Here is an 11,564-nt window from a genome sequence, read left to right on the forward strand (position 1 = left end):
TCAGTTACGTGTGCTGAGCAATTTAGTGTTTCCAATTCATCCTGTTTGGGGAAAAAAAAAAATAAAATTTCTTTCAAGGAGCTCCTATCTCAAGAGTTCCTGGCAGCTCCCTCATGTTTTCCACCATATCAGACACAGGCCAGCATAAAGAAATAAAGAAAGGTCTGAGGCGCACCAAAAACACTGACCTGTGTACCATGATGAAACAAACTATTTACAAATGTACAATAATAACTCCTCAGCCAACCATATCCATGGTGCAGCATGTCTGCATGGGCCCGGTGCAAGGCGCTACCTGGGTGCTCTCTAGCCGTGCCAGATGCACAGGCCACAAGGGACAGACCAAAAGCTGCAGCAGTGCAAATGTGGTCAAAGCACCAAGAACCTCTGGGAGCTGCTTAAGTCCTGGTTGGTGCATGAGAACTGGTGGATTGTTGGACCATCCCATCACACTCTCAAAAGCGCTTCTTTGGTGGAGACAGGCTGCTGCTGCTGCTGCTGCTCTCTTCCTCTGTATCCTTCCGCTTCCCCTGTTTCAGAGTCTTTGCGCACTTTGTCGACACCTTATTAAACCGACAGAGGACTGACATGAGAAGGTGTCCGTCTGCAGTGTGTCGGTCACTCTCCAGCAGTTGGTCAGCTCAAGCGCTTTCAGTGCGGTACACAGTGGAGATGACTCTGGTGACAGTGCTGCCATCAAACTCCAAGCTGGGACACAGTTCCTGCGGTCGGCCTTCAGCGCTTCTATCTCCGTCTTCTCAGGAAGAACTGGAGTCAGTATATTTGGAGGAGAGAACTGGAGCCTGCAGTGGCACCACCAGACTTGCTGGTTCTTCGGTTAGAGGAGATGGTGGGGCATTCTCCCTCTGGCTGTGCCTGCTATGAGGAAAGGGCGTGAACATCAGGCGCGAGATGTACAATCCTTTCACTGGGATTAAAGGGAAGTCCTTAGAACCTGTCACGAGGCTGTGGTACAGGCTGGGTATGGACTAAATAAATGGAGTCGATGTTTGATCTGCTCAGAGGACGGTTCCTCAGGTTTGTAGCGATTATCTGAAGGATTTGCATTGGCCTCACCAGACGACCTAAATGGAAAGAAAAAAACCAAACAAAAAACATTAGTCACATTAGTCATGACATGATCTGACTAATAAAAGTCTGGATTAAAATGTGGAGATAACTGTGCAGTTCTGACTTTAAAACAGTTTCAAACAAACTCTGCTGTTACATTTTGGCATTCTGTACTAGTGAAATAAGAATAAAAAGGATTTAAATATTCTTCAATTTCACTGCTTCTCTTCAATGTTACAGATTGTTTCCAACATTTTTTGTTGGTTTTATTTCAATTAAGACCTTAAGCAGGTGAAAGCAAAAATGTACGTTTGTAGCGCATTTAAGTTGACTGGTGTGCTGTGCAAACACTGAGGAGTGATTACGGACTAAGCTTCACGTTTCAAGGAGGTTGTAACTGCTTCAAACTGTTATAAATGAATACAAACCATATCGTGTTCACGGCTCATACACTTCCATGATTTATTACCTCCCTCGTTACATCAAGGTCGGACGATAGGTAACAATATCATCTAAGTCCCGAGATGATGTTGTTATTTTATGTGCGCAATATAATGACTTACCCGCCTATTATCGGTCACTGCGCACTAGATAAAGTATATAATCTCCGAGGGCTCTGTACTTTTCAAAGTAATGTATATAACCTTTCTCATTTTCAAATGTGTAAACTCAACAGCACCGATCTACAGGTGACTGAAGAACTTTAAATCCAGATCCGACAATTAAGTCATAAATTCTTTCAATGAACGATCATGTTTCCACTCAGGTATGAATAAACTTGCACTTGTACAGGTCTTGGATTTGTGAATTTGATGCTGTAATCAAAATTAAAACATGCAAACTCAACCATCCACGTACAAGAAGCGGGGCCCCAGGTTGAGCACACCGACGTCAGACGTTGATCTCTGGATCGTTCTGATTTTTGACGTCGTCTCCATGGCGAGTGGAACATATACAACTTTTAGCATCTCTCTTAAAAATGGCCCGGGCGCCATCTTTGTCCTATACTTTCAATGTTAACTGGACGAAACTTGTGCAACCCCTCAGAAGGGATGTGTTTCTCAAACATTGCATTAATATTCATACATTTCCACCAGTGACATATACACTCGTGAAATTCCATCGTCTGTAATAATTTGACACCAAAATAACACGTGTAAGTCAGGTGTAATGGTTAATGGTCGTCTTAAATGTGGTCTACTGTGTTTTACCATAGCGTCTATCAAGCGAACAGCAGATGCCTAAGGTCAGCAGGTGTTTCTCACGGCGTAAACCAGTTGAGGCCATTTTTGCCACTTCCACAGCTGGTTCCTGAAGATGTCCACAGGTCAAAGGCTGTTTTATTAAGTGAGGGTTGTCACAGTCTTCGCAACAAGGCAGCACTTGGCTTCAAGGTTGAAGAGTTTCACTTCACAAGAGTTCTGCTTCTGTCAGCGCTCAGGTGGAGAATGGATATAGAACTGTGGGCTCTGCTTTTATAGAGACAGCTCAACACGTCACTCATCACCATGACTTCAGTGTACTTACAGAAACCAAATGTTAAATATTACATTTTATTATTATCTGTTTTATGCAAAGCTAAACCTTACCTGTATACATTTAATAATAATGATAATAATTTTAAAATATATTTAACTGAAATGGTTAATTGCTTATTTTCAGTAGTAACAACTTGTCTAATGTTACTGTGAAGGATTTATAGTCCTTCATATTTTCAGGAAATAAAAGCTTGTTTTCTGCATTTTTTTCAGCAACAGATATTCAGTGTACTTACAGAAACCAAATTAAAAATTTTCTTATTATCTGTTTTATGCAAAGCTAAACGTTACCTGTATACATTTAATAATAATAATAATAATAATAATAATAATAATAATAATAATAATAATATTGTTAGGGTAGAAAGGCCTTTAGGTGAGTAACAAAGAACAACAATAAGTCTATGAAGATTAAAATGATTTATTACAGAATATCAAGTCGAATTAAAGAGAACAACCATCAGTATTCAGCAATGATCATCAGACAGAGACAAGAGTCTATCTATTCGGCCGAATAGGGTGCAGCACTCTTTCCACCACTGAGGTTTCAGAGTCTGCACACGTGCCAACTATAAGACAAATCCTTATATACAGTGATGGTCACGTAGCCGTTGTCGTCAGCACGAATAAACAGGTGAAATTCCACACTCTGTCCTCGAATCTGCACAAATGTACAGCCGGTTCAGACCAGCATTTATTTGTTATAATCAGTATATACGGTTCATTCAAACAATCCTAAGTTCAGAGAACATAGCATCCCTTTACATTAAAAGAACATAGTTCAACAGGTTTAATCAATGATAAGTAGCAATGAATAAAAAAAGAAATAAAACATTTCCCATTACAAATATAATATATGATATAATAATATATGATAATAATATATAATAATAATAATAATCATCATCATTTTAAAATATATTTAACTGAAATGGTTAATTGCTTATTTTCAGTAGTAACAACTTGTCTAATGTTACTGTGAAGGATTTATAGTCCTTCATATTTTCAGGAAATAAAAGCTTGTTTTCTGCATTTTTTCAGCAACAGATATTCAGTGTATTTACATTCTGTAACTGAATGTTTTCACTATGAGTGGTGGAGGCTCCCATTCCTGCATCTAATTCAGACTCCTCCTGCGTAGAAGGGATTACAGGAAAGGATGGATGGATTCCTGCGTTACTGTGTAAACAGAAGAGAGAGCTGACAAAGAAACAAGAGCGCATTTTGTTTGTTGAAACTATTTTCCCAGAACAAAATACAAAAATATTTTTTAGCTTTTATGTAAGGTCTGTAACAGTGATTCATTATCAGCCTAAAAAGGTATAAAATTATCATTTTACACCCTGTATACTGTAAATGTTACACAGTTTGGCTGAGCACCTTTAAACTTGATCCCCCTTTTTCCAGTTGGTTGTTTTTCATATATCATAACTTTTATACCTTCATCAACTTGTTCTTGTTGGGACCAGGCATGGGACACATAAACAAGTTGCCAGTTTGTCACTATTTTACTTTTATTTAAAAACGCTGTTTAATGTAGTTTTAGTCTTGCAAATAATTCTTTTATTTTCCATTCAGTTTTGAGAAAATATCCAGCTGAGATGATATTAGTGCTGTAAAAAAAACACAGTGTGTTCAAGAACGCAGCCACTTAACAGAATAAAATCATTTCCGTCTGGTTTACTGATGTAGGCAATGAGGTTGGTACATTTTGACACCACTTACTCAACTCAGGAGCTCTTTGAGGAATTCCTATATCATCATTTTCAGTGTCAAACCAGGTCATAAACATTTAGCAAGCACTTTTATCAAATAATGCATAAACTTTGTGTCTTTCTTTCTTTCTCATTAATTACACATTTTTTAAACCTTTGAAGGCTGTATTCAGGTCCCAATCTCCCCTGGAAATGAGTTTGAATCCCACTTGTCCTGATGATCTTCAGGACAGCAAACGGTCTCTGATGATGCTGCTGCTGCAGCAGATGAGGTGGACATCTAGGGCCGCTTGTCCTCACTGGAAATGGATAAAGACAGACAAAGAGGATACCAGTTAATAACCTCAGCAACCCAACAGGTGAAGTATTCAACTATATATGAATTTTAAATAATAGCCTGAAATAAATGTATACTCGTAAAATCTTTTTAAATCAGAAGGTTCACTCAGCCTGCTGTTTCCATCTTCCTTCAACTCCTCTCGTCCTTCTAGAAGACAAATGACAGATAAGGGGAAATAACATTAAATAATTTCATCAAAATTATGTAAAAATAAAAATTATTTATCATTATATACATTTTGATGAGGACATACAATAAATGCATAGTTATCTTTTTAGTTGAGAGGGTTCAGCGGATGCTGTCTCGTCTAGTCGAGACAAGGGGCAGAAGGAAGGTAATAGTAAACCGTCTGGTTTATTTTTTGATGTGGGAAATGAGGTTGGTACATTTGGACACAACTTACTCAACTCATGAGCTCTTTGTGGAGTTTTTGTATCATTATTTTCAGTGTCCGAGCCTGAAGAAGAAAGGGGTTGGGGTTGGGGGGGTCCAAGCGCTTATGGCAGTCCTTTTATTTATTCACGCTTGACAACAATAATAATAACATTAACTCTAACTCTGTGGAGCTACTCATGCCATTGGCCACTAGCTAACGTCTTCTTCTGGGAGATGTTTTACTTCCCTTCCACTCATCATCACACCACCATTATCTCATTCTCTTTAGATGCTCATTTGTGTGTCGAGTTGTGTGTAAACCCTCCATCCTCCCTTCTCATTGCCAGATCTTTTATCGTTTAACTGTTAAAGATGAAGCTATTGACGCTAAAAAAGTATATACCATATAAAAAAAACTTGATTAAAAAAATCTGTGTGAATGAAGATGACCTTTGAAGATTTAGTGACGGACACTTTTTCCCGTCCTTTTTTGATGTTGTTGTTGTAGTAGTTGTTGTTGTTGTCTTTTCTTTTCTCTCTTGTGTAATTTTTTCGAGGGAAGGGGATTAGACCTAATGGGAGGGGGTTAAGCGGGATCTCAGGGTCCAATCATATCATGTCTTTTATTTGTTTCATTGAGATTCAATGTTGTCTGTTTTTAAACATTTTTTATTATGTGTTCTATCCCTTCAGATCAGCCTGTAGTTTGTCGTAAGTTTTTTTCTTTTTTTTTTTTGGTATGACTGGATCAAATGCTTAAACACACACATACAGTGGCTTATTATCCAGGTCTGAAAATTTTACGTGTATATGGAAATAAATTTGATCACTTTACATCTACTGAACAGGTGGAAATAGCACAAAAGCTTTGTTTACCAGTCACATAAATACTTTTGCTTTATTCAACTAGCCTACAAATAGGCCTACACATTTCATGCAATTTAGTTTTTGTGTGACATGAGTAATATCATCACTGTACATAATATTTAATACCAACCAAAGTCTTTACAGGAATAGTCTGACATTTTAGGAAATACGCATATTTGCGTTCTTGTTGTGAGGTGAGAAGATCGATACTACTCTGATGTCTGTATGCTAAATATGTAGCATGAGCTAGTTAGCGTAGCGTAGCTTAATGACTGGAAATCCAGGGAAGCAGCTAGCCTGGATCTGTCCAATGATAACAAAATCTGCCTACCGGCACCTCTAAAGTTCACTAATTCTAATAACACATCTTATTTGTTCAAACCGTACAAAAACCTATGTGTAAAAAAAAAAAAAAATACCATTTTCCGTTTTACAGGAGAATGGCCAAGAAATGGACTGGCTCATAACTCCTGGCCAAATGACAGTTTTGCACGAATTAAAGGAACAAGATGTAACGTGTCATTAGGATTAGTGAGCTGTAGATGTACTGGTAGGCAGACTTGGGTATCGCCAGACTAGCTGTTTCCCTTTATGCTAAGCTCCCAAAATATCAGACTATTCCTTTAAATTGGGTAAAAACAAATTAAAGTCTAAGGAGATTGAAAGTTTAAAGGTGTGTAGGAAACTCTCAGATAAGCCTACTGCACACCCATATGCTGTCATAAAATGACAAGATCCAATGCTGTCACAGCACATAAAACGTCAATGTCACGCGATTCCCTGCCATTGTTTGCTCTGTCTCCTTGTGTTGTTGAGAGTCCCCCTCTTAAAGTAGTGAGACCTGTTGACAGTGTAGTTCATAAGCCTGTTGTCTTAATTCTTGCCCCCCCCCCTTTTGTAAGTGTGAATGTTTGTTAAAGAGTGTATGACCATATGAAAGCTGAAGTGATCATAGCTGGCGTGTGCGTGTGTGTGTGTGTCTAAACGTCTCTATATGTGTTTGTACACATCCGTTCTCGTAGGCCATGGTTGCTTCGTTAACAGCTGCCTCAGGATCCTAGCCTGTGCATCAGGGGGAGAAATTATTTATTTTGTTTTGTCAGATGCAAGCTGACCAACAACTGCCTCAGAAACTGGTGTTTAACAGAGTTTAAAGGGGCATTGACCAGTTATGGAGGATCTAACAGAAAAAGTAATTAAGTAGCATTATGGGAATCGTAGGTTCCAGTGATTTTGAGTCTTGACCCATACTGGGTCTAAATGTCTTGCCCACCTCTGACTCCATTTTGACCACCCCAACTTTTGAAAAACTTTAAGGGAAAATAAATTCAAATTATTTATATAGCCCCATATCATACCAGAAGTTATCTCAGGGCACCTTTCATATAGAGCAGGTATAGACCGTTTATAGTTGTATTTACAGAGACCCAGAGAGAGAGAGAGAGAGAGAGAAAGAGAGAGAGCAGGAGGAAAGAGAACATGGCACAATCCACGTTCCTAATACAGCTGTATCATAATAATAAGGCTAATAATAATGATAATAATAATAATAATCAGACTACATATAAAAATAATAATGATAATTGAAGCAGTGCGTGTTGAGCAGGAGAGAGGAGAGAGATGAGAATGGACAAATCTACAGGAGAGAGAAGAGGTCAAGTTAGTAACGAGCATTGATGGGATATGAATGTGTAAAGATGGAGAGGGAGAGGAGGAGAGAGGAGCTCGGGGCATCATGGGAAGTCACCTGGCAACCTAGGCCTAATTAATGACAAGGTTAAGGTTTAATTACAGCTACTTTAAAGGACTGCAGTACATAGCTAGTTAATAAAGACAGGTTGATTATATCTAGTAAAGAGGTGCTAACTAGAGGTAAAACTTCCTTAGTTGGGAAGGGGTCTAAGAGGTTGATGGTTTAGATGAAGACGTTGTTGAAGGTGGTTGGCGAAGGTCGATGGGAGAGAAACTGTCTGTATCGGGTTTTAAAGCTGTTTCTAAGGTTCCTGTGTTTGAAGATAAATCCATGCCGGTTGAGGGGCAGGAGGTGGTGAATTTTGTCTCTAATAGTTAGAATTTTATCATTAAAGAATTTCATGAAATCGTCACTACTGAGAGCGGTAGGAATACATTCAGCAATAGTGATATGACTCTCTCACCCAGGCTACAGTGCTGAAAAAGAAACCTAGGGGTTGTTTTTATTTTCCTCCATTAAAGATGAGTAATTGGCTGCTCTGGCATTACAGAGGGCCTTACTTATATGTTTTAAGACTATCATGCCAGGCTAAGCAGGATTCGCCCAGTTCCTTTCAAGTTTTCGCGTACTATGCTTTAATATGCGGGTTTGGGAGTTAAACCATGGGGGCAATAGAGTTGAGTGTAATTCTCATTGAGCCAGCAGCACTACTAACAAGTAGAAACAGTTCGGAGGGACTACAGTTAGCATAGGAGTCCTCCATTAGATTTAATAATACAGCTTTAGATGGGCGATTTAATCACATTTAATTCTCCTATTTTGTTGTACTTTTGTGGTCTTAATTTTATTAGGTTTGTCTGTATACCTCCTTTCTGTTTATTTCTGAGTTCATTAATTTAGGTGGTGGTGCTGAGGGGGCAGTGTCTATTGGGTTTTGGGAAAATAAACATTTCTACTTTATTTGCTACCTTTTTCATGTAGTTATAATCAAGAAAAACCTTTTTTTTCCTTGCAAAACCCCTTTATCTTCTTGGAAAACTGTATTGTTAATGGTTGTAGTGTACTCCAAAATAAATATCATTAAACATCACTAAACAAACCACAGAAATAACATGTTTAACATTCTGATTTTCTTCTGTCATATACAGATTTTCTCCATTATTGATTTCCAAATGGTTTACATTTTTCGTTGTATCATGGCCAAAGATCCTACATGAAGTACAAGCAAGATGCTCTGGAAAGGCTGTTTTAGTCCTTGTTTGTGCCTGAACATTTTCCAGAATATGAATCTACTGAGATAGAATGTTTTTAGCACTTCCTTTACCTTTGGACTTTGAGTCATGATAGGCTCCTATTGAAACTACGGGCTGATGTCTTTGCTCATTTGTTCTTCAATTGTAAACCTCTTCACTGCTGCACTTTGTCCAAAGAATATCAATTATGTCTTGATCTGTTTCATTGGATTTATAGTTTTCTCAGACTAAATTGATTCATCTACCAGTGAATAATTATTTAATCATGAACCCACTCCTCCGCTGTCCTGCCATGTGATCACCAGAAGCTCACGCCTACTTTCAACTGTACAATTCAATTGTGTCATCTTAAGTGGTTTTAAGAGGCGGGGTTTGTGTGTGTGTCTTGGTAGGGTAGGAGTGTGTGTGCAGCCTTCACACCAAACCCTTCTCCTCATACTTTATCAATAATTCACCTGCCCCACTGAAGGAAGGGTGACAGCAGGTGAGGTAGCTGCAGGGGCCCCGCCTCCACCATCGTCTAACATTTAAACAGGAGTCAGGCAAATTATGATGCAGGCGCATGAATTGATCGACAAGAGGCTGTACCACTCTATATTTTATTGCCAAGGAGAAAATCTTGTTTAATGTAAATTCCGTTTCACCCAGCTGGTGGGTAACATCATCCATCATCCAAAGCTTCTTTTTTTTTAAATAAAAGAATCTGGATGAGGTATCCAACTATGCTGCCCTCTAAAGCCAGAACACAGTAACCACATCTTTGGTCAAAATTACAATCAAGACCAGGATATGACTTTTTGCTTCGGTTAGTAGAGTAGCATTAACTGTTGTGTCTGTCTCAGCTTCTAACCCTGGTGGAATTTACTTGACTTAATGTGATTAAACTAACAGTTACATTTCAATCATATATTCAAATGTATTCAATTTGAATTTATGAACCTGGCTTGTAAGTTGAAACAGACGAGAGAGCTGAAAGTAAATGTAAGAAAATGTATGTAGAAGGGGCTACCACACTATAAACACAATATATTTTAACTTTTAGATGCTTTTTCAAGGAATACTTACCAATTTCTTCATTCTTGGTGAGGTTTCAAATCAAAGTCAAAATCCTTTATAAGTAAAGACATCTTGGTGTCCCAGATTCTTATCCTTGATGAACAGGTACATGTTTTCCACTCTGTCCACCTCTGGCTGGTCTGGATAGCTGGGAGAAATTGTAGGTGGGGTTAATATCTTCACTGGCCCCTGTCTTGCTGATCCTGTCTTTTCCTGCCTCTTCTATCAGGCTGTTCTTCCTTGTTGAACTGCCTCTGATTGGTGGATCAGTAGTATTTCTTGCTCTGACTCTGTCCCTGCAGCTGTTTTAATAGGTCTTCTCATTCCTATCTTAAACTTGAATCTGAAGCTTGTGATGATGAGTCAAGTTGCATGTGCTTCTAGCTCAAGAAAACACATTCAACTTTATTTTCAGACATCCATCGTAAGTGCTTTTGCTGTTCAAGTCTTCAGGGAGACTGCTGTCTGTCCCAACACATATTGGGTAGGAGGTGAGGTAAACCCTGAACAGGGCACAGGCAATTTAGTGTTTCCAATTCATCCTGTTTGGGGGATCTCTTTCAAGAGAGCCCCTATCTCAAAAGTTCTTGGCAGCTCCTCATGCTTTCCACCATACCAGACACACAGGCCAGCATAAAGAAATAAAGAAAGGTGTGAGACGCACCAAAAACACTGACCTGTGTACCAGGATGAAACAAACTATTTACAAATCCACAATAATAACTCCTCAGCCAACCATATTCATGGTGCAGCATGTCTGCATGGGCCCCGGTGCAAGACGCTACCTGGGTGCTCTCTAGCCGTGCCAGATGCACAGGCCACAAGGGACAGACCAAAAGCTGCAGCAGTGCAAATGTGGTCAAAGCACCAAAGAACCTCTGGGAGCTGCTTAATGTCCTGGTGTCTCAGGATCCTAGCCTGTGTATCAGGGGGAGAAATTATTTATTTTGTTTTGTCAGATGCAAGCTGACCAACAACTGCCTCAGAAACTGGTGTTTAACAGAGTTTAAAGGGGCATTGGCCAGTTATGGAGGATCTAACAGAAAAAGTAATTAAGTAGCATTATGGGAATCGTAGGTTCCAGTGATTTTGAGTCTTGACCCATACTGGGTCTAAATGTCTTGCCCACCTCTGACTCCATTTTGACCACCCCAACTTTTGAAAAACTTTAAGGGAAAATAAATTCAAATTATTTATATAGCCCCACATCATACCAGAAGTTATCTCAGGGCACCTTTCATATAGAGCAGGTATAGACCGTTTATAGTTGTATTTACAGAGACCCAGAGAGAGAGAGAGAGAGCAGGAGGAAAGAGAACATGGCACAATCCACGTTCCTAATACAGCTGTATCATAATAATAAGACTAATAATAATGATAATAATAATAATAATCAGACTACATATAAAAATAATAATGATAATTGAAGCAGTGCGTGTTGAGCAGGAGAGAGGAGAGCGATGAGAATGGACAAATCTACAGGAGAGAGAAGAAGTCAAGTTAGTAACGAGCATTGATGGGATATGAATGTGTAAAGATGGAGAGGGAGAGGAGGAGAGAGGAGCTCGGGGCATCATGAGAAGTCACCTGGCAACCTAGGCCTAATTATTGACAAGGTTAAGGTTTAATTACAGCTACTTTAAAGGACTGCAGTAC

At 39.0% G+C, this 11,564-nt stretch overlaps 1 long non-coding RNA gene across 1 annotated transcript; it reads right to left on the bottom strand.

The window, feature by feature from the left end:
- Window positions 1-4,091: 4,091 nt before the first annotated feature.
- On the bottom strand, window positions 4,092-10,280 carry LOC120787598. Its single transcript, XR_005706986.1, has 3 exons — window positions 9,918-10,280; window positions 4,739-4,811; window positions 4,092-4,623 (listed from the first exon to the last, which is right to left on the bottom strand). It is a non-coding gene; the product is annotated as an uncharacterized LOC120787598 (long non-coding RNA).
- Window positions 10,281-11,564: the final 1,284 nt, after the last annotated feature.

The sequence above is a fragment of the Xiphias gladius genome, unplaced genomic scaffold (genome assembly GCF_016859285.1).
Source record: "Xiphias gladius isolate SHS-SW01 ecotype Sanya breed wild unplaced genomic scaffold, ASM1685928v1 HiC_scaffold_294, whole genome shotgun sequence".
NCBI lineage: Eukaryota > Metazoa > Chordata > Actinopteri > Istiophoriformes > Xiphiidae > Xiphias > Xiphias gladius.